The 23,834-nt window shown below is 38.1% G+C and overlaps 1 long non-coding RNA gene across 1 annotated transcript in view; it reads left to right on the top strand.

Moving 5' to 3' along the window:
- LOC116875051 overlaps nucleotides 1-23,834 on the top strand; it is a 121,025-nt gene that overhangs the window by 72,183 nt on the left and 25,008 nt on the right. The window contains exon 3 of the long non-coding RNA XR_004384120.1: nucleotides 22,115-22,289. This is a non-coding gene — a long non-coding RNA (uncharacterized LOC116875051). The remainder of the gene's footprint in view (nucleotides 1-22,114; nucleotides 22,290-23,834) is intronic.

Here is a 23,834-nt window from a genome sequence, read left to right on the forward strand (position 1 = left end):
GAATGAGTAGAAGATACCAGAAAAATATCTGGGAAGCTCTTAAAATGGTGACCTGGCTAGGGAGGGCGGGCAGTTCTGAGGAGGTGGAGAAGGATTCTTTTACTTTGTGTCTCTGCCTATTGTTTGATTATTCTAACATTTAAAATTAATCTTTAAATAATGGATCATTCATTTTTCTTTTTGAGTTGTATAAAATGACAAGTTTATAATAGATGTGAAATCAGGAAGTACCGTCCGATTTCTGCCACTATCACTATAACTCTATACATTATGTGTTTTTGAAGTTTTACTGCTATGTGATCTGAAACATTTGAATGCCTTCTGTACTATTCTGCTGGGGCTGTCATAATGAAATACCACAGACTAGGTGGCTTAAACAAGAGACATTTATTTTCTCACAGTTCTGGAAGACGGAAGTCCAAAGTCAAGGTACCAGTGGGATTCGCTTCTGTTAAGACTTTTCTGACTTGCAGATGGTTGCCTTCTTAAGGTGTCCTCTGTGTGGCAGGAAAAGAGAGAGCTCTGAGGTCTTCTCGTCTCTTTATAATGACACTAGTCCTGTTGGAATAAGGTCCTACCCATATGACCTTATTTCAACTCAATTACCTCCTTTAAGGTCCTATCTCCAAATTCAGTTACATGAAGGTTAGGGCATCAACATACGAATTTGAGGGGGACACAATTCCACCCATATACCTTCTGAACTTTTATTTATTTTTTTTTTAAAGATTTTATTTATTTGTCAGAGAGAGAGGGAAAGAGAGCGAGCACAGGCAGACAGAATGGCAGGCAGAGGCAGAGAGAGAAGCAGGCTCCCCGCCAAGCAAGGAGCCCGATGTGGGACTCGATCCCAGGAAGCTGGGATCATGACCTGAGCTGAAGGCAGCCGCTTTACCAACTGAGCCACCCAGGCGTCCCACCCTCTGAACTTTTAAAACACCATAAGTGACAATGTAACAATTATGACTCATATATATGAAAATGTGGCTTAAAAGGCTACTTCATGATATAGCTGGTAATAGGTGTGGTCAAAAGAAACAGCCTCATTATCAATTTCATCCATTCACTTGAAGTGCAAGAGGTTTTACAAATAGTTTTCAGATATATATTATTTTCTTTGCTGGTTGTTAATGCTTACGAAAAAAAATGATTTTATCTTCCTCCTACTTATTTTAAACACCATAACCCAGTTGCTACCATAAGCTCCACAGTTGTCTCACAAGATACCAAGTTGTGGTCAGTTCTGTAAATGCTGCCTGCAGTCAGGTAGTCTTTGATAAATATGTAAAAAGGGGACATAGTATTCCATTCCTTTGTTCTTCTGCTCTACCTGAAGAGAATACTTAAATTTTATCAATACTATTTCCACATATTCTTTTATTATATGGCCATATAAAAGTGATGGTCCTATAAATTTATTTAAAACCCACTATTTTCCTTTAGTGAGATACAGCTTTGGGGCTTAGGTGAGTCCCAGAAAATCATAAAGCCATGTGAATAGAAGCCTGGCATGAAAATACAGTTTTTAAACTGGCTTCATTTCCCCAAGTTGAAATATGTCCCAAAGCCTGCCTGAAATGAGAGCTAGAAAGATGTCATATGACTACATTCATGAAATGTGAAAATTTATGAAAATTTGATCTATTCACAATAACTGGTTGATGTCAAGTAAATTAAATCCAAGGGAAAAGGCAGATGAAGTGTCATATCAATGAGAAAGAATAAACACAAGAGTGATTTAGGCAAGACATATAGAAATATTCCCTGATACGTAAGGCTATTAAACACTGTTTTGGAGAGAGCGGCAAGGAAAAAGTCCCAACTATTACTCAGTGAAATTGGAATGCCTGCCCTCGGATTACAGAAAGTTATGGTGTTCACTTAGGAGAATTGGAAAATAAGTTAGCAGTGTGCTAATTATGAAATATGGGCTTCATGTAATTAATAACTAAAATAAAAACTAAAAAGGACCTGCAATATTTATATCAAGATGATTCCCTGGAAGAAGACTAAGGAGATAATTCTACTTGTCTAATCTAGAATTGCCACAAAGTAAATTAAAAGATTTGCTCAGAAGCAAAAGAGAATGATCCCCAAAATGATTGCTAAAGAAAATGAAAGGTCTTCAGAAACCAGGAAAATAAGTGTTAACTTGAAGTTTAAGACCACATAGCTCAGTATGTTTCTATAATTGTCTAATGTCCTTTAGGAACTTGTGACTAATTACAAAAAAAAAAAAAAAAAAAAAAAAAAAATGGCTCCAGAGCAATCTTAATTTGTTTTCTGTTTAAATAGCACAATCTATTAAGTTTCCGTGTTTCTAACTTGAAAGAATTTTATTTCTTTTTCCTGAAAAAAAGTCCTATTCTTTACCACAAAAAATGACAGGTACAAGGTCAAATTCAAAGGTAATTTAATGACATGTCTGACTATTCTTCTATCTAAATGAAATAAAACAGACACGGGCTCTTTTATAAAGGACCTAATAGAATCAACCTAGTAAGCAGGAAACCATTTCATTTACTTTAGTTGATTTGGCCTTGGTTTTAAAGGTGACCAGCAGTCCTTCATGTGTGGTAAGATGATAATTGAACTGGTTTTGTTTGCTGGTCTCCGTGTTGCTTCTCTCATGGGTTTTGGTTGTGTGTGTGTTGTGTGTGCGTGTGTGTGTGTTTTTAACTGTGCACCAAAACATCTTCAAGATAATTCTTTCTCCTCTCCTATTTGGTAATCACATCATAGCAGATGCCCAGTCAAAATCAAATGAATGCACGATTACTCACCATGATTTTCTCTGCAACAGTCTAGAAGCATACATTGTCTTTGTGCTGGTACCCTGTGTTTTTTGGTGGTCACACCTTGCAAAAGAATATATATTAGGCTAATAAAAGCACATTAAAAGAAATGATGCGATGTGCTTTTACTAAGTTTAAACGATCCTTGACCACTTTGGGGCAAACAGTTGGTGCTAAATAAATAGGCATTGAATCAGTGATCATTACAGAATACAGATTTGCTACCACTCTCATGAATAGAAGCACACTTTCAAATTGCACCCCGTTAAATCTTCTCTCATCTCTAACTGTCCTTAATAATGTCTTTTTCTACTCTGTTGTCTATCAATTATCAGTCTATATTGCATGAAGACAGCTGAAACCAATGTTTCGCCATTACCTTGAGGAGTCGTTAGGCAATATGTCACAATATTGCGCAGTCATGGCCTTTTTTGAACTGATCATAATATATCCTAACTTTAATAGCAGGTGACCTTTATTTTCAAAATTAATTTCAGGTAGTATCGTTTGTGATTTAATATTCCACAGGAAGTTACCCATTCTCCAGAAGATGATAATGTTAGCAAAGTGGGTCATGGAATGATATATATTACTAATGCATTTTGAACTTACACAACAATATATCAATATTTATTGTTATCATTATTGTCCTTTTGAGTCTGTGCCAAAACTTGTAGAACATGTTGTTCACCAATATTTTTTCTAAAATAATTCAAATTCAGACAAGCTGATTATTCCAAAATGTGTGTACTGTAAAGCTTAACTTTTAGAAAATTGGGAAACTAAATGAAGAAATTTTTCATACAAAAATGCTTCATCATACAAGTAGTCTTTTTATTTTTTCTATTATAACAACAAAGGTAGTATACATTTATTATGTTGCTTTTCAAGTAGGGCACTATTTCACATGCTTTCAATATTTCTTTCTACCATCATATGAAGCCAATACTATTATTATCCTCTTTGGCTGAGAGAAGAGGAACCTAACCTTGGAGAAATGAAGTAACTTAGCCTATGTCATGTGACTGAAGGGCGGTACACCCTGAAAGCCCTCAGTCTTCAGGACAAATTGCCTCATTTCTCGAAAGTTACTTGTTCACCAAATGCTGCATTCTACATTCTAATGCAGTCTGAAGTTTCACAATGACATAGGTAGTATGCCTTTCTTTCTATTTATCCTGCTTGGGAATTTTCTAGATCCTGTGTTTTTCAAGCCTGAGGATTACCATCATTCTTCAACTGAGAAAAATTCTCAGAGCTCCTTTTCTCTCCAAATAAAGCCCGTCTCATCCTCAGCTCTCCACCGGGTGTCTAATGTATACTCAAATCTTTTAGCCCGTCCCATATGTTGTTACATTTTCCTCTGTTTCCCATCTTTGTATTTCTTGAAGCTTTGGTCTGAATTATTTCTTCATCTACATCTTTGGAGTTCTATGTCTTCTTACATTTGTCCATTGGATTTAGTGGTGGTTTCTGAAGTTTTGTTTTCTAGAACAAATTTGAGGTGATAGTCTTTTCAGATCTTCTCTGCAACTTTTTACAGTTCCTATTCCCTGCAGCTCTTCTCAGCCTTGCCTTTTACTTCCTCTATTGTGGTGACTGTTTGAATGTCTCTTGCTTATAATCCCAATGTCTGAAGTCTATAGACATGTCCCTTCTGATTAATGTTGGTCCTGGCAGTCTCACAGAGGGCCTTCTTCCTGTCATGGGGATTCCTTGAGGTCTAGCGCAGAGGTGCCTTCCTCCAGAAAAAAATTATGTTGATTTTTGCCAGACATCTCTTGGAACCATCTCAAATCAAAGTTTCATAGGAGATCCCCAGACCTCCAAAGCAGTGTATAGGGGAAGCTGCAAATCTTTAAAAATATTCACAAGTTCTCTAGGACAGGTTATTTTTCCCTTTCCTTTTCTTGCTCGCTCAACAATGTGCCAAATCCATCCTCACTACGATCCTTTAGGAGCAGGAGATGGAAAAGCAAAGACATTGTTACTGCTGGTTTCCTTGTCCTTTGAGGATTAGGACCCTTTGAGGCCCCAGCTCAACATAAGTAGTATGTCCTTTTCCACTCCCATACTTGGAGACCTCAAAGGATCTGCCAAAGCTATAGCTCTCATTTGACAAAATATAGAAATATCCTTGGGACACAGGCAACTTAAGAGCTCCATGCTCTACTCACCTTGCCATATATCTACTTCTTTAATTTTGTCCTGTAGGCTTTACCATCTTGTCACCTCTTAGATGCTTTAGAGAAAAACTTTTTTTTTTTTTTAAGATTTTATTTATTTGACACAGAGAGAGAAAGAGTGCGCACAAGCAGGGGGAGCAGCAGAGGGAGAGGGAGAAGCAGGATCCTGGCTGAGCAGGGAGACAGATGTGGTACTCAATCCCAGGACCCTGGGATCATGACCAGAGCTGAGGCAGATGCTTAAAGAACTGAGTCACCCAAGCACCCCCAGAAAACCTTTAAATACAGATTTTGTTTTCAGAGAGATTTCTCTGAATGATTTAACCTTTATGGAACCATTCAACATTCAATGATGCAGACATTATTGAAATGAGAAGCCCTATAAATAATGGGACAATGTCTTTTTCTTAAGAGGATTGCATTCTAGTCAGAGAATTGTACCAAGAATGATGTAAAAAGAAAAAGTGATTCTGAATTATAATACGAACCAGGAAGAAAATGCACAGTGAGTAGACATAGATATTAATGGAGGGATGCAGAGGAGTAGATATTATATAAAAGCTTACTGTTTTTCCTAAACTCAAAGGAACTTGGAAAACCAACAATAATCTAGAAAAGAACTTAAAATTTTAAAGAAGTTAACATCAAATTAAATGCCTTGTAACAGATGACTCAGACACAGCATGATTTAGGGTATAACAGTAAGAGGACTGGATGGGGAATGGGGTTTCAGGGATGGAGCCCATGTGTCATTTCCCTGGTGAGTATTGGTCTTGGAAAAGTCATCTAACCTAGTCAGTGTGATTCAAACACTAAATCACTGCACAGTTTTTGCGTTATCTGTAAACGCAAGGCACTGGTCTTGGCACTAGATGGAGGTGGTCAAAGAAAGTAAGTGTGAAGGTGAGCAAAGCAGGGTTTCTGCACTTCCTGCAATATGGAGCTAATATACGGCCAAGGGTGGGGGGAACTCTATGTATAAAACTTCACATCTGCTAATCCGAATTCTAATCTCAATTCTGTAGTTTGACCTCGAGTCAACCAGATGATCTGGATAGTGTAGATTAAGATGACAGTTTTCACATCAGGCTCCCTGGAAGAGTAAGTGTTCTGCGGATTCCCTCTTCCTCACTCTTGCTTGACACTACCCACAGCAAGGGAGGAGGGGACTTCTGAAACTTTGCTTGGAAATCAACACTAGCTTTCCCCATTATCCTTCCTAGTATTGGGTTTTCCTGTAAAATTTCCCGAGCATGTACAAAGGATGGGAATCTCACAAACCTTTGAAAACCTACTGTTTTTTCGGTTTATTGATTTTTGTTGTTGTTGAAAAAGGTAAAAGAGTTATAAGAATTGTGTAAGACTGGTTTTCATTCTGACGATGAAAGCACTAAGGGGGAAGTGCAAATTATCGCAAAGGATTTCCACTTGGAAGCATGGACGAGACATCAGCCACTGGCAGAACATATTGGTCTAAAGTGAAAGAGGAAAAAAATCTATATATCTAGATATAAAATGTATAAAGACTATAGCTATATAATATATAATTCTATAATTATATTATAAAGTATATAGATATGTAGATAAAATAGAGAAAGAGATAATATATACAGAGATACATTTCGAGTTTTAAGATAGAAATAATTCATGCTCATGAGGCAAGACTTCAAACAGTCTAAGTTATAATTGAAAAGTAAATGCTCCTTTCCTAGCACATTCATTTCCACTTACTCTGTATTCTTCCAGAACCTTTCCATACTCCTCCCCAACAGACTTGTACAGTTTTTCAAACACAAAGGAAGTTATACTGTACATATAATTTGATGTTCTCTCCTAATATACCTTGGATATTTTTCTGTATCAGTACCTCTTCCTTTTCAGTACTGTGAAGTATTTCATGACGTGAGTGTAGCATAATTGACTTAACCAGTCCACTATGGGCGGACACTTAACTACGTTTTTATAACCTGTCTCCAGTTGTTTCGCTATTACCAAGATGCTGCCACAAACACTCCGTTTGCTACCAGCTTCAAACAGAAGTGGGAGCTGCTTTCAATGCTGTGTCATGTATTTTCTCAATCAAGAGATTATTCAAGTGCAAACACTCATGACAATTTTTGATGCCTACAGGAAATCCTCATGTAACTCGGTAACTACTGGGTCAGAAATTCGTTTTGAGCTTAGTTTAGCATATGCTGTATTGAAGTATAACAGGCAATCAAGTTGGTTAACAAATGAGATAAATGAATGCCTTATCTGGGACAGACCGGAATTGATTCATTGATGCAGCAAACTCGTTTTTTGAGCACTTATTCTGTGCACGGCATTGGCGATACATGAATAAGATATGGTCCTGTGCTTGTAGCACTTGTGGGAAAGACAGTCATGTTCGCATAAATTGCAGTACAATGTAGAGAGTGTTGTCATAGAAGAGGTGCCCTGTGATTGCGCTAGTTTAATGTGAACACTGAAAATGATGGACTAGAGCTGCTGAGCTCTCTACCCGTGTCTGCAGTCGCTCTTCAGGCATTTTCAGTAGCTGTTTGATGTTCTCTGTGGAAGAAAACAACAAAAACAACAGAGAATTTGGCAAACAAGATTCAGTTTTCATGTACTTCACAATCATTTCCTATCTGTGGCTCACGTATTTTTTTCCTCCAGAATGAAGGAGGGATCTATCTCCCTCCTCTTACCTCTCTAGCAAGTCCTCTGTTCCTTTGTGTATCTTTATGTGCCCTTCAAATGCAGCAGAGGTTTTTTTCTCGCAGAAGTCTGTCTATGCTAAATTCAGATTAATAACTGACAATTTAACCACTTACACTTCACCCTCTATGCAAACCTGTGCCACCATGAATGCCATGTAGTCTTTTCTCTGATCAGAAGGTGCCTATTTGGATCCCTTTTCTAGAGCAAGTGTTTTTACTGTGGTCAAGAAGCTTTGGAATATATCTAAAATAGGGTGCCTGAGTGGCTCCTTGGGTTAAGATCTCCCTTCAGCTCATGTCATGATCCCAGGGTCTTGGGATCGAGTCCTGTGTCAGGCTCCCTGCTCCGTCAGAGGGGTGGGGGGTGGCGTGCCTTTCCCTCGGCCCCTCCCAACTGCTCATTCTCACTCACATGTGCTCACTCTCTCTCTCTATCTCTCCCCCTCACAAAAAATAAAATCTGTAAAAAAAAAAAAAAAAAAGGAATACATCTAAAATAACAACAATAATAATAATATAAATAATAATAGCAACCATTTATTAAATCCTTACCACCTTGATAGTGCTTTACATACTGCACTAAGTACTTTATCATCTTATTTGATTTCCATAGCAATCAATTTCTCTGATTTACTCATGAGAAGCATGAGGCAAGGAAGAGGTAACTCATAAAGTCATAGAAGATGCAAATTGCAGAGCCAGGATGGAAATCCAGGTCTGTCTATGTCTTTGTGCATACTTTCAGCCACTACACAATACCTCCACAGTTAAGGATTGTTTTCAAATCGGGCAGGTATTGATACTTCTAAACCACATGCAAAGGCACCAAATGCATACTCCTCGCCCTTCACCCCAACCCACACCCATACCAAAACAGCAAAGTTTCCTGGACTTAAGAAGACACTTCCTGCCTGGATGCAATGAATAAAAATAAAGTTTATTTTAGGAGTCAAGTTTTGAATATATTTGAGATATTTAAGTTTTATACCTATCTTTCCGTGTTACTTTGTTGCCTAAGGGTCTTTATGGATACTAAAGTCTCACTATTTTTACCAATTTCTACTAAATTATGCTGGAAGAGAAAGCTAATGCTAACAAAGGAGGTAGCTTGACAGATAAAGTCCCAAGGAAGCGCAAAAAAAAAAAAAAAAATCTATATTAAAGTAGTATTAGTTTAATCCCATAACCCAAAATACATACTTGGATTAATCAATCTCTCTTAGATAAGGAGGATATAAATTAGCAATGGAAGGGTTGGCCCAACCTCTCTGCTGGAAGCATATTATTAAGAGACTATGCCCAATAGTATTAGGGAGAAATGTGTTTGACTACAATCTTGAAATCCAGTGGGAAAGGTTGCCAACTGGCACGGTTTCTTTTTATTAGTTCAGCCTCTCCTGCTTACACAATGTGGTGAGGGTAAAACTTTATGTTTCATAGTCAGTCATCTCGTATAGGCCATACCTATCATTGAGTTAGAAAATCTTTTGCAAAACCTCACTCTAATATAATCTATCTCATTTTATTGATCCAAAAGGTTTTTCTGAAAACAAACTTTTTGTGTAACTTTTTGTGCCCCATCCAACCAAATCACGCTTTGATAAAATTGTTTTCCTCTTCCATTGTTTGTACACATTTTTTTGATTGTCTGATAACATCTGCACATGGGAGTGTAAATTTCAATATTGTTGATGTTTCCAAATAGTTATAAGTTCCAGCTGTTAGTCCTTTTCTCTCCAACTGAGATCTAACATTACAAAGGAAAAGAGAAAGAAAAAAATATATGTAACTAGTTCCCTAGCTTCTCATTACGGAAGAGATAAATTGTGTGGTAAAAATTTTATTAGCAATTACATTTTTAACAAATCAGAAATTCTCAGCAAGCCGTATATAAATATTCCCAGTTGTCTCTATCAACTATTTGAGGTGGGGAGATCAGCGATTACAACCTGGGTATGCAGAAAGTTCAAATAAAACACAAAATTCCATGCCCCAGAAAAATCGTTGTACGTATGTAGAATTTCATAGATATGCATCAATCAACCAATTACAACTGAACACCTTTTATGCTATTTTGAGAGTGTTTATAAAAACTTGATTTTCTAGAAAAAAAATTTTTAATCAACTCAGTAAATGTCTTCGTCATCCATGAAGTAATTAAGCAGCATCATTTTCAACTACCTACTTGAACCCACTGTGCATTCACGGATTGCCTATTTAAGGGAATAAAACCCACATAATTATGCCCCATCTTTAACTTTTAAATTTAATGTAAAGTAAGTACAAATATACATTATGCTTAACTCCCTAGCAGCATTCTCTCCTTGAAGATAATCACTCTTTCAACCATACAGAGGAAATAATATGATAACCAGGCTTTCTCTCTAAAGGGTTAAAAGCAGATTTATTTTTTTTTTTTTTCCAATTCCAAGGTAGTAAACTGAATGGATATGAATTGGCAACAAAGGACTTAATAGATGGATAGATGGCATGGTTTCTTTGTAACTGAATTAGTCTCTCTTTCTTCATTCTCACAGACCAGTGAAATCTGGCCTCTTGTCTTGGCTAAATGAGAAGCTAACTATCTCCCTATACCATAAGGTTATGATAGGATTCTCACTGTTTTCTTAGACTGGTACTTTTCCCATTGAGTGTGTCATCCACAAACAGACTACACAGTGTCTTTGGGAAATTGAGGTCAGGAGGGAATATGCCACTCTGACTGCCAGGCTCCCCGATCTGTTATTTCACCTGCTGGGTACAGAAACTTCTCTCCAGAGTTCAACAAAGAAAGTGCTTCCTTGATTAATCACATACGAGTTCCTGCACCCAGGGGTCAATGGGTGATGATTCCTTGATACATAGTAAGAGAATCCACCATATAAAGGTGATATTACAGTTGCCATCAACCCTTCTGGTATACATTGTTCTAACCTGCAGGTTCTAACCACAGCCAACTTGTTTTAATAAGATTACAGAAAGAGACTCAACTTGAGACTGCAAAAAACACTAGAAAAAATCTTTAAATTCCCTTGTAAACTTCCTATCCTCCTCAGAAAACAAAATAACTCATGTTTTTCCTTTTAAGCAGATCTTGTTTTCTCCATTTTTCTGACTCTTATATTTCCACATTTACTATTTAAAACAACCACGAAATGGTTTTTTGCACAGACCACTCTTTTTTTTTTTTTTTTTTTTTTTGACAGACAGAGATCACAAGTAGCCAAAGAGACAGGCAGAGAGAGAGGGGAGAGCAGGCTCCACACTGAGCAGAGAGCCCGATGGAGGGTTCGATTCTAGGACCCTGAGATCATGACCTAAGCCAAAGGCAGGAGCTTAACCCACTGAGCCACCCAGGCACCCCTGCACAGAGCACTCTTACTCACACAGCTTCTATCCTGTCTCTGAGAGGCAACCAAGCCTGACCCGAACTACTCACCACCACCCCCAAACAGCCTCGGCAGGGACCAGTGACTTTTGCTTATTCATTTGGCAAACGTTTTACCAAGCCATTATCCTACTCCATGCTGGATATCATTCTAGATACCAGAAGTAAAAGAATGAGCAAACCAGAAGTAGTTTTTACATTCATAGAGCTTTCCATAAAATGGAGAAGACATTCATATTTTCAATCATTTTTTTTTTAAAGTCTATGTTAAAAGTGGTGACTTGTATAAAATAGAAAAGTTCACATGGCTGAGAGATGATCTAACCAACAGGTGTAATCTACTCAGAGGAATCAGGGAATATGTTCTTGATGAGATGACCTTGGTAACAAGCAATTAATTCCAGAATAGTAACAATAAAAAATATCTACTGGAATTTGCATAACACTTTTCTTTAATGATAATACCTCCAGTTCCCATACCAAAATTAGACCTCCAGTTCCCCTACCAAAATTAGTGGTATTGTCAAAGAATTCAGGAAGCGTGTACTGTTAGAAAGGAAAAATGGGTTTAAAAATAGTTTCTAGGCAAAGAAAACACACATTTACATGCGAATTTGCAGTTTATGTGTTTCTGTATTTTGGTCTTTATCTACCACTCTTTCCTAAAATGTCAGAGATTGTAGATAAAGTCAGTGTCCTTGTTTTTTTATCAGAAGATCTGATTATAGTATCTTATTTGGCAGTTAAAAGTTCATGGCCAGACCTCATGCCCTATTAGCTCACCGTACAGCACAGTGAAGCTTCCGGGCCCTGGAATTAACCTTACAAAATACCAACCGCTTCTCTACCACCTACTAGTTTTCAGGGAAATTACATCAATTTGGGGGACCTGAGCTGTCTTGGCTTTAAAATGAAAACAATGTGCTGTTTTTTAATCAAAGAGAGTTTTGTGAGAATTAAATGAGCATGTGTTTTAGTAAACATTTATATAGTGGTTATTATGTCTCAAACACAGTTTCAAGAACTTTCCCAATGTTTATTCAATCAATCCTCATAACATACCAATAAGGATGGCTCTATGAGGACACTTTATCACATTTTACCTGTGACCTGGCCAAGGTGATACAACTAGTAAAAGTCAAGTTCACCATCAAACCCAGAACTTGCTCTCTCCACCATTTCACATGGAGGCACTAAATGAAAGTGCTTTATACATATCCACAGGGGGAAAAAAACTGTGAATTACTATTCACTTCGGTTATGTATGTCTCCATGTTCTGATGAGTAGCAATTACAACTTTCCCCAAATTACTACTATGTTCTAGATGCACAATTAGACCTCCTCTTCCTTTTCCTCCACTTCTCCCCCCTTACTCTTCTGACAAAACTGTCATTCTCTTTCTCTTCTCTCTCAAATGTGTGCTCTCATTAATTCCTTTTAGTGGACAGACATGTGACCTCTCCTTATTTTAATTAAGCCAGGAGTATTATAAAATGCTTATGGAAGTGTATAATATCTGAATTGAGTATAAGCATGGCTTAGGTAGCAAAGATTCTAAAATCCCATGTTTATATTCTAAGACAATTTTTCAGGCATTCCTCAATAGTGTTGAGATTTCAAGACCCACACTAATCATCCATTGTCTTCTCAAAGAAATTACCAGGTTAATTTATGCCACAGAACATAAAAAGTTACAAGTACTTTCTGAGGAATGCCCAGTCATGGGTGGGGAAGGGTGGCTGAGAGCATGCTCAAAATTAAATTTCATTGAGATATTATCACTTACTCAACACCACAAGAAAATCAGGAGAATTAGGTCTTCCTTTGGCATCTGCCAATGATTCTGTGTGAAAATAGAATTGGATCATCTGCTCCAGATAGGACAAAACCTGGACTTAAGTCTACTTCCACACATTCAGGGAACTATTTGGAATATTGAAATATACTATTTCATACCTTAAAGAAAATATATCACATCCTCAAAATAATAATAGAGACTATTTTCATAAGGTTTTTTCTACTTGCTAATATGTTAAAAAATCAACTGGGCCATCTCCTCCCCTCTGGAAAAAAAAAAAAAGTCATTGTGGAATCGTGATTATGGCATGTAAGGGAATTGTTCTTATATATAATACTTTTATTTCATTTCCTTTTAAAATCCAATAAAATGTTATCTCCTCATGAAAAGTTATAAAATTTTAGTCCTCTTGAAAAAGATTATAATTAATCTGAGGTTTCAGACACATATTTAATCTATTAGTAGAAAAATGTTCCATCTCTACTATAATTATGTTGAAAAAGTTTGAGATGAGACTTTAAAAAATCTTTACCCATGCATTAAACAATTTTGAATATTGCTCTCTTTTTACCAAGAACAGACCAAAGGGAAATATACTCTTAGCAGCAGTACAAAAGATTTAGGCTAGTGAGAGAAATGGCCTCTGGTAGTTCTCACATCATGGAATTTTTTTATCAGTGGAAACCACAGACCCTCTGTGTTAAGGGCTTCACAATAGAATTTTCACCTTTCAAATACAATTTAGGTTTAACACTGTTTTGAGATAAGGCGTGAACTGAGGGGCATCTCAGCATCTTTTGATCCCTCACCTTGAAGGGCTGAACCGGACCATAATAGCACCAATCTTGAGTAAAGAAGTGGAACCGATTTTGCTAAAACATCTGAAATATACTCTTCCTAAATAGTAACACCTGGTCATGCAGAAAGTCCCAAGGAGTCTTTGTTCCCAGGAGATTCCCCAACCCAGTTTTCTGCTGCACAAGAGGCTTCAGGAACATGGCTCAGGTCAACGAGGTGCCACCATGGGTCTAGTCTCTGGGCTGTTCTTTAAATAGAATTGTTTCTCTGACTCTCCTCACTCTCAAGTTTTGACTACAGTGCAGTTTCCACAAGTCCTATCGATATTTTTCTGTTAATTAAAATAACAAACGCCTTTGTTGTCTGAGAGGAGTTGTGCTTCTCCCTGGTAGTTGCCACCACAGCCCCAAAATTACTGACTTTGGGGAAAGCAGAACCCTGCGCCCCAATCAGCAACATCTGCAGTATGAAAGGGGACTCCAGAGGTTAAAACCAATTTAAGCTTGTCAGTCTCTAGGCAAATGCCGCAGAATCTTCAGAAACAGCTTGTGATGAGGGCGTGTTGAATGGAAATAAGCTCAATCAACCTTCCAGTTTGGATCATTGAGAAGGCTGGGATTTTTAAAAATTGCATTTATTTATTATTGTTTTGTCGTGTTTTGGTTTGGGTTCCATTTGGTTTAAGCTCCTTATTCCTCGTCTGGTGTTGCTGGAAGAAATGTGTGTTCCTGCAAGATAGATTTCCTCCCGTGTCCAGAAATCTTCATGGAAGAGAAGTTCATTGCTACCATCTGTATTTGGTTTAGGAGAGCTTTGATTAATAAGGACCACCCTATTGTTCATTTGTCTGACATGTGGAAATATTTGTAATCTGTTCCTGGTGAGAGAGATTTCAGCAAGGACCTGGCTTGACTTTCAAACCCACGTTGCCAATGAAAACCAGCCTCCTGAATCCAGAGGTCAGTGGGGAACAAGCAAAGGTGTTTTATCCTCCCATCACCCCCTCCTACAAACACCAACACCTGTTAGAAGTGAGGTTGAAACGATCCTGTTGGAACTCCGGGACAGAGACCCAATTCCAACCTGAAAGAGGCTCTGATGTGTGGTGTATAATGAGAGCTGGAGACTGCCCACTGCTACACATCATTATCATTCAGATCATGAAAGAAAATGAAATGGTTCAAGCAGATAACAGCTGTTTTTATTCTGCTTTTCAAAGATTCTCTTAAACAACCTGATCTCATTGCTTTTATTTAAGGGTGAACACCCAACTGTAAACATAGGAGAGATGCATTCTCATGATGTCAGTAATAAAAGCATGTATAAAGCAGCATGTGTATTCTGGAAAGCTAACTAACCATTAAAGCCAAGAAACATAGTCTGGCACAAATCTTATTATGTGTCCAAGAGGACTTGATGGTATGCACATAAGAAAATGTAATGAAACAGCGGGAAGGGGAAAAGAAGGGAGGTGGAAGGAGCCAGAGGGTTGGGGGTGCGTACGTTTTTTTATAACTGCGAGATGTTAGCAAAATTAGAGGAAAGCAAAGCTGCCAAGATCATCTGAGAAAAGGGTTAGCGTAGCAAGTAGAAATGCAAGCAATTGGGTTTCTATTTCATTGTATGTTGGATTACAGAAACACCTCTTTGCTTTTTGATCTATTAGTTATAGACAATGGGGCAGTTAACCAAGACACGGACAGGAAAAAGGAAGAGGTCCGGTTTTCCTTTTATCAGGAGTTCAGACCTCACTTGGGCAACACGCATCTTTTGTGCTTATAATTGTTCTGACGGTTATGATAAGTATTCGGGGTAGCTTGCTTCGGGGATTCAGCATCACACATTGGTCATCAGAAAACTTATAAAATTGATATTCATCGTGATTCCTCATTTTTTGCAAAAATAGAGCAAGAAAATAGGCAATCTCTCCTAGGTGCACTATATGATGACGGTGCTCACTTATTAATTTTTTTTATTTCAGCACAATAGGTAGCATCCTTTATGAAATGGATCCCATGTGTTAATAAAAGCAGAAATAGATTATCCCTTTACTATACTTGATAATAAAAAGGGAAGCCTATGTATGTGTAAACTTTGAATATATACATTCAAAGTTTACACCTAACCTTGGTTTATGACCTGCATAAAGTATGACATTCGACCAAAAAAAAAAAGAGTTCAACAAGCAATTTAAAATGGGAATCTGGGGCACCTGGGTGGCTCAGTGGGTTAAGCCTCTGCCTTCAGCTCAGGTCATGATCTCAGGCTCCTGGGATCGAACCCCGCATCGGGCTCTCTGCTCAGCGGGGAGCCTGCTTCCCCTTCTCTCTCTGCATACTTATGATCTCTCTCTCTCTCTCTGTGTCAAATAAATAAATTATTTATTTATTTATTATTATATAATTATTTTAAAAATAATACAAATAAAATGGGAATCTAATGTTCATAAGCTTAGAACTGTGCTTTAAAAAATAAGGAAAGAAAGAAAGAGAGAAAGAAAGAAAAGTAGAAAGCATTAAAAATGTCAGCTCTGTAGACCTGCTGCTAAAAAAATTTTTGTTCACCTGTGCATAAAATACAACCACCCCCAAGGGTGTGCAATTTTACAAAGGCAAATTAATCTTTTATCTGCCCAACATTCAAACTACAATGTATTTCAAAGTTGGAGGACATAAACCACTAAATATGAGATTGTTTTAGATAGCTCTGCCAAAGAAAAACTATATTGCATGGCTTGGGGTCCTGAATTATAGCTGAATTTTCTGCTCTCAGATGTTCATTAGTTTATTTTGGAAGGGGCCAAGGAAAAGTAGCAATACCTTGTACCACCCTATGACATTCTATTCTTTGAATCCAATAGGAAATAATGTGGCAAACAGTGTTTTGAAATGGCATTTCCAGCTCAGTTAGAACAGTGTTCAGATTTAGCTGCAAAAATTTTTCATCAGTGTGAAAAATGCAGATTCCATGGGCTTATGTTAAAATATAACAGTAATGCGTGCACGCACGCACACACACACACACACAAGTGATCATTCCTAATGGCTTAAACTGATACTCAAATAGTCTATTCGTTATCAACTATGGCGATGTTAGTTTTCCAGGTTGTGAGTTATCTGCACCCCAAACTCCTTTTCTTCTTCTTTCCTCCTAAGCAGCTGGGTAGGGTCATTCTGCTCACTGCCGTACCCACTGCTGAGAAAGAATTGCAAATAAAAGGAGACTATAAAGAAGACACCCATCACCATGGAGAGGAACACAAAGTGTATACAGATTTATGCTGATGAGCGGCACTAAATCTCTGACTAATACATGGTTTTAAACAATACGCCCAAATAAGGAACTTGAATCTGCAAATACATCCGGAAACAAGAAGCCTCATAGGCTAGACAGCCAGGGGAGCCAGGGGAGGCCAAGGGTATTAGCCCTGAAATTCAGAGTCTTGTTTCTATTTATGGCACATTAGATAGTCACGTGGCTATGAGACATGAATTTGGAGACCAAATGAATAGCAAGTTTGAAGGCTGAGTGCCAAATGACTTGAAACATCTGAGAAGTGAAAATATCCCTGAACCAAGACATGCTACTGTATTGAAAACAATTACTGTTCTTGATCATTTTTCTGCTTTAGATAAAGTTATGTCTCTTTTGGTGGGAGCAGGTGTACTCATGGCTTTGGGAACAGTAACTAATCAAATCACATATGGACACAACTTCCCCCCCCCCCACACACGTTTTCGGTAAACCCATGCAAATGAAATCACAACTTCTTAGCATCTCAAAGGAAAAAAAAAAAAAAAAAACTGTGACTTGTTACCAAGGAAGCATAAATTTCACCTTCCCACTTCTCCGAGATTCGTAGTAATCCAAAATCAAGTGAGCAGAGACACATTGAAAATCTGCTCCTTTACCCCCTGCTTTTGGGATATTAATGACTACAAGATGTCTACCACTTATTCAAGCAGGAAGAAGAACTGCTTCCCAGAGGGAAGGAGAAACTGGAAACAGACCCAGAGGAGCAATAAGTTCATGGACAGGTCTAAAGAACTCTCAATATCAGCACGTTCCAGAGCTTAGTAACAAAGCTTAGACTATTGCATAATCTGTCCATCAAAGTCAGCACACATGATTTCTTTCAATCTGACTTCTAGAAGATGACTTCTTTTTCATAAACGGGCATTTTCCTTACACCGGAATTTATTGTACGATGCTAACAATTAACATATGCCTCTGCCTGATTTGTCCTGGTCATAACAGGGTTTAAAGAATCAGAAAGAAGGGGGAAATGTATATTTGAGGCCATGCAGTAAATGTAGTTTCCTCTTTAAAGGATGGGGTAGAACAGAAATGTCCTGCCTTCAAAATGCTTATTTTGATTTTGAAGGGTCCCCCTGCCCAGGTGCCATTCCTTTTTTGCTTACTTTTCTCTCAATTGTCTCGCTTTTCTCCACATATCCCTGATGCAGATTAGCGCAGGCCTCCAAGCCCCAGGCATCAAAGGAATTAGGTCAGACCCAGAAGAAATCAGGTTGCAGGCAAGAAAAAAAAATTAATAAAATAGAAGCTATGCCAGCCTGGTACTTCTGTATTCCTTCAGGCAGACTAAGGAGCCCTGGCCTTAGATGTGACAGTATTAAGTAATAAGGATGCGGGGGGAAGAAAGAAGAAAAGATGTTGGAGAGACCAGAGATTTTAATAGCATTAGCAATATGATGATAGGCTGAATTTATTTAAAAGTAGACTGTATATACTGCTTGGGTAGGGTGGGCTCTCAGCCTTAAAACAATATTGCCAACTAAAAAATAATTCCAGGAAAGATCTAGTGCAACATCTGTTTTCCTGTGGTTTAGGTTTTGGGGAAAAAAGCTATTTTGTATTTGTATGCCCCCTGAGATCAGCAGTCTTTTAAGGTATATATTATCTACCTACAGGAAAGTCATCTTATGTTAGCATGTTTAATGCTTACTTATTCAAGTAGCACTATATTATGTGTTTTTGGGTTATTCTAAGGACAAAAGAGAGAGAGAGAGAGAGATTTTATTAGAAGATGTCCACGCTCAGTTCATTCTCCAGATGACCATTTTAGTTGCCATTATCACTCCTGCCGAAATGATTGGAGGAGTAATTCGAATTCAACCTATCACATTATCCAAGGGCATTCTATGAATAGCAGCCACCAGAGCAAGTTCTGGCAAAGCTGCAAAGGCGGCCTATCAAAGTCAGCAGTAATATTCGAGAGTGTTTTCCAGAGTTAGCGAATGCAGAAGAGAATATTTATATGTGATCTCTCAAACTATAGAAAGTATTTTGGGAGAGATGTTTTTCACAGTCCTTAGATTAGCCATTATGCCTTCTCTAAGCATTCTCAAGGGGTTGGGGAGGATGGAAGAAAGCGTTGGGTTGAAGCTAGCCACACTTAAACCTGTTATCCCGTTGAGTCCTCCCTGAGGGAGATCTTGGCGTCGTTAGCGTCTCCTTGCATGATAAGAAAATGAGGCACAGGCATCAAGCAACTTGTCCAAGACCCTAGAAGGCAGCAGAGATGAAATTGGAACTCAGGGCATTGAAACGAAGCTCCAGTGTCTTCTCCCTCGTGCTGCGAGCAGTTTCAAGTTTTAGAAAAGGCAAAATCTCTTTGGGCTTCTGAACGTAGTAAATCTCAGCTCCTGAGAGCTCTCAGACGTACCTTCAAAAGGTTAAAAACAGAACAAAAACTCTTGTCATTTTCAGCACTATTCTTATCAGTACGATAATTTTAGCCAAGGAAAAATACCATTCTAACTAACATACACTGAGAGATTATTTCATGACAGATACGGGTGTATTTCTTGCATAAGTTAATTTAATAGTCACTATACAGGACAGGACATAATGTTATTATTCCAATTTGAAGAAAGAGCAATTGAGTCTAAGAGATGTGGAGTAATTTCCCCCCAGGTTATCAGCTAGAAAGGGAAAGAGCCAGGATTTAGACCAAGTTGTCTGGTTCCAGAGACAGTATAAATAACCACCAGCTCTATTGCTTCCCCAGGTCATTGTTAATCGAATCATTAAATCACATTGTACGTAAAGGAGTGGCATTTCATTACATGATTATGCTGCGAATATAAATGAATACCAATTATTAAGAACATGTTTTACATATGCATAGCTTTTGTCCAGAATTACCTTTTCTCTTCCCTAGCTACCTCATTCTTCTTGCTTATCTTTTAAAATCTGGCTTTATCATTCACCTTCCCGGAGTCATCAGTGTGATTTACAAGCCGCTCTGTCCTCCCAGAGTCGTGCCGTAATGGGATCTGTCACACTGGGCTGTACTGATACACTTAACTTTTTCTCCAACCGGACTCGAAGCATTTTGAGGGAAGGCACTCCGTCTTTCACATCATTTGGTCACTGGTAGTAGCGCTCGTCATGTAGAAGGCACCCAAAACAGGTGGCATTGACGAATGAAGGAACGAATAAAGAAAACAGTGTGTAAATACTTGGTTGAAAGGGAGAGATGATTGGATGAAAGATGGATGAGAGATGCATGGGTGGAAATAGAAAAGGACACCTAACACATACAGACAGGAAATTCATGGATCCGTCCAATGGATGGGCCAAACTTCAAATGAACAGAGCTTCTTGGGTGTATGTCTTCAAACAAAATCCATTTTACTATCTTACTTTTGAATACTGTTCTTTCTGCTAGTGTTTCCTTTCAGTAGTCATTAACTATGATTCAGCAAGTTAGTGGTAAATTTGCTCTTGGAAATTTTGGGTTTTGGGGCTGGATTTCACTCCTCTGAAGTCAGACACCCTAGATACCTTTGGATAGAAGAGATGCATCACACTCTTGGCTTCCTAGCTTCAGCTACTCCCTACTTTTCTCCACCATTTGCCTGGCAGGTGCTCCTTGAAGATTTGGCCTCTGTTACCCCTACAAGATTTTAGCAACGAAAATAGCTTGAAATCCTAAACTACTGCCAAGTGTGAATCTTCTACTTCACAACAGATATTTCATCCTGGTCCTAACAAGGAATAACCCACATAATATCTCGATATTTTAATATCATGCCATTCCAAATGGCAGATTATATTTACCTACCTGTCAGAGCAAGGAAAAAAAATAATGTTTTCCTCATTAATAATCACAACATTGTAAGAAAACATTAATTTCGCCTCCCCCCAAAACCCACAGAAATCACAAGCTACCTTCAGATGCCTTTCTGATACCATTTATGAATATAATTCTCTGTTTAGAGTAGAATTACCAGAGAAAAATTTCTCCACATAGGATTTGGGGCTGTTTATAACCAGAGATATAGCCACCGCTTGGAGAACTGCACTGGACAATTACTAGCCAAAGCTTAAAAATATAAAGGCAAGTAAAGATTGGTCTTTTACTTGAAGTCAACAGTTTCCTGATTTTAGTCAAGAAAAAGAGTTTACTGGATTTCCTTTGACACTATTAAACAGCTTTTCATTTTTTATCTGATAGACTAATTATTTTTCCAAAGTGGTATAATTTATCCCTTCAATTATTTCTTCAGATGTCGATAGCGAGCCTACTCTTTGTCAGGCACCACAGTGTAATGTATTTTCTGACTAGTGGTTAAATATCTTGTTTCTCTCTCACTATGTTTTTGCCCTCAATGACCTAGTGTTTATGACTACACAAACTAGCCGGTCAAAGACTCCAAATAAAATAACATTGGGGGCAAAATATACATGTGTGGGAGTTTATTTTAATTAAGAGCAATAGTAGTCTGCAGCTTATATAATTTTAAACTATTAGAGATCTGAGTCAGCTTTAGAACACATAAATTCAAATTGTTGTTGGTTGCTACTGAATGGCAAGAGAGGTAACTGGAGTGTTGCCATCTTTTGGTTATGTAAATGAGAAAATATGCAAAATCTCCACTCTTGTTTGGGCCAAATATTTGTTTATAAAATTTAGGCACTGTCACAGAATCGGAGTGTGTGTGTGTGTGTGTGTGTGTGTATGTATGTAAATATGTGTGTGTATAAATAAATACAAATAGATAAAATATATATTTGTATATGCATACATGTTTTATATGTATATACAAATATATAAGAATATATATGCATATGTATTTTATATATTTAAATATTTTTAAAACTTTGACACTATATATTCACAGTAGATGTGTTCCTAAACCTCTACAGGATGCAAACAGCAAGAAAACAGAGCCACTGAGGGTAAGAAGTTTGTCTCAGTGGCCTAAGACGGATGGACTCATGCACAAAAAGTCCTCACAATTTTTGAAGGGTACCAACGTAAACTTTTAAACCAAATTAAAAATTACAAGTTGGAAAATGTTTGTGGGTTATCAAAACATTCTCTATGTCTGGCCTGCTCTGCACTGACTCATATTCTTGCAAGTCTCATGGGACACCTCTTAAACACACTTCACCTTTCTTTCTTCGGTTTCAGGGTAGAAAGAGTCCCTTTAACTCCTGAAGACAGTAAATCACAGTTTGTGTGGTGGTTCTCAGAAGACACTTAAAGGGCTGAATTGGATGCTCTACATAGCACCCTTGCCAAAAGAGTTCGGAAATGACTTCCAGCTTCCCACAGTAATAAAATGGCACTGTTTGGCATCTTTAAGGTAATAAAAGTGAAATTTTTTCCATTCTAGTAAATGAGAAGAGAGGCCTGGTTGTTTTAAAAACTGATTAAAATTCATGTGTTTTCCTCAAATTATAGAGCATGATATGAGCACGCTTACACGTGAACTTCGGACCACCTCAGAGCTCTGTTAGAGCCAGCTCTCTGAGGGAGACAGGATGTGCTAGTGGGTCAGTTGCAAGGGAGCCTGGGAAGGACCCGTCAGGTGCTGAGATTACTGAGGCCGTGGTTCAACAGGGGGCACTGTTCCCTCTGAGTCGGTGGTGAATGCATTCAAAGTGAGCTCTTTGGAGGCTTGGGGGTTTTTTGTTGGGTTTTTTTTGTTGTTGTTGTTTTCTTTTGGCTTGAAGGAAGCGTTGTGGAAGTTCGTGAGTGCTGGCACTGTTAAACAGCTGCTGAGTCTCATCACAGACTCTGCCTGCATTTTGGTTTGGGGAAAAGCTCTAGCAGACAGGTTTCGTGTCTTTAAGAAAGAGGCTTGTGCAAGGAATTATCGTCATTTGTATACGAGACATTTTAGATTCAGTCGCTCTCCACGTTTCAAAGGAAAATCTTTTGTCATTCCTTTGACTCATAGGGTCTAAGAGGAAGTCTGATCATCTTCCATTTCCCATCTGGGTATTCATAAGGCACCTGCATCTCTGGGATTTCTCCTAGACTACACAATGTTACCAACTGACAACAAACATTGTGCGAAGGAAGACCACCCTTCAGGAAAGGCACCTGTACGTTAGAAGCCTGTCAGCCAAAGGCACGGGATGTAGCTTTCTCTCCTTAGTCCTTATTTCAGCTGTACCAGAAGTAGAAATTATAATTGTGGCTGGCTGGAAAACACAAGACAGATACTTTTTACATGTAGGCCAGCCCACATTCGTCTTTGTTTAATATGCTGCAATTACAAGGCTATTACAAACAAATTAGTAGTATCACGGAAGAATTTTTAATGACTTACTGATTTCAATTATTGCCAAATACCTTCATCTAACCGTCACATCCTTAATTAAGAGACACCGGCTTGTATGTTTATATAATCTCTTTGTTAAAATTATGCAATGGTGGCCTCAGCAGTTAGGGGCTGGTCCATTCATTAAGTAGACACAACCATCAAAGAGGTTAAGTCGATATTACAATAGAAGCAGGATGTGGACACACCCAGTTTAACAATAGTGGGGAAGGAGGTGAACTTAACAAAGATATGATAAGAGGAAGGGGAAATATTGCTGCAATGCTTAATGATGGTCTGTAAACACTCGAGTTCATGTTTATTAAGGCTCTGACAGCTCACTTCAACAAAGACAGAATTTGATGTACATGCTAATGCCTTTTGCTCACAAATACTCCCAATGAGTATGACCCAAATCAGAGCATCTGACTTCAGTGGGTAACCATCTGTGATAGAGAGGGGAATGTTTCCTTCTGGGCTAGCCCAGAAATACCAACAGAGACAGGGTTCCTGCAACTAGTCCTTGATTTTCACCTTCAATAAGTATTTACCTATCAAATTATGTGGTCTCCAAGCAGACTC

This window comes from Lontra canadensis, unplaced genomic scaffold, assembly GCF_010015895.1.
Source record: "Lontra canadensis isolate GAN:19392208 unplaced genomic scaffold, GSC_riverotter_1.0 scaffold40, whole genome shotgun sequence".
Taxonomy (NCBI): Eukaryota; Metazoa; Chordata; class Mammalia; order Carnivora; family Mustelidae; genus Lontra; species Lontra canadensis.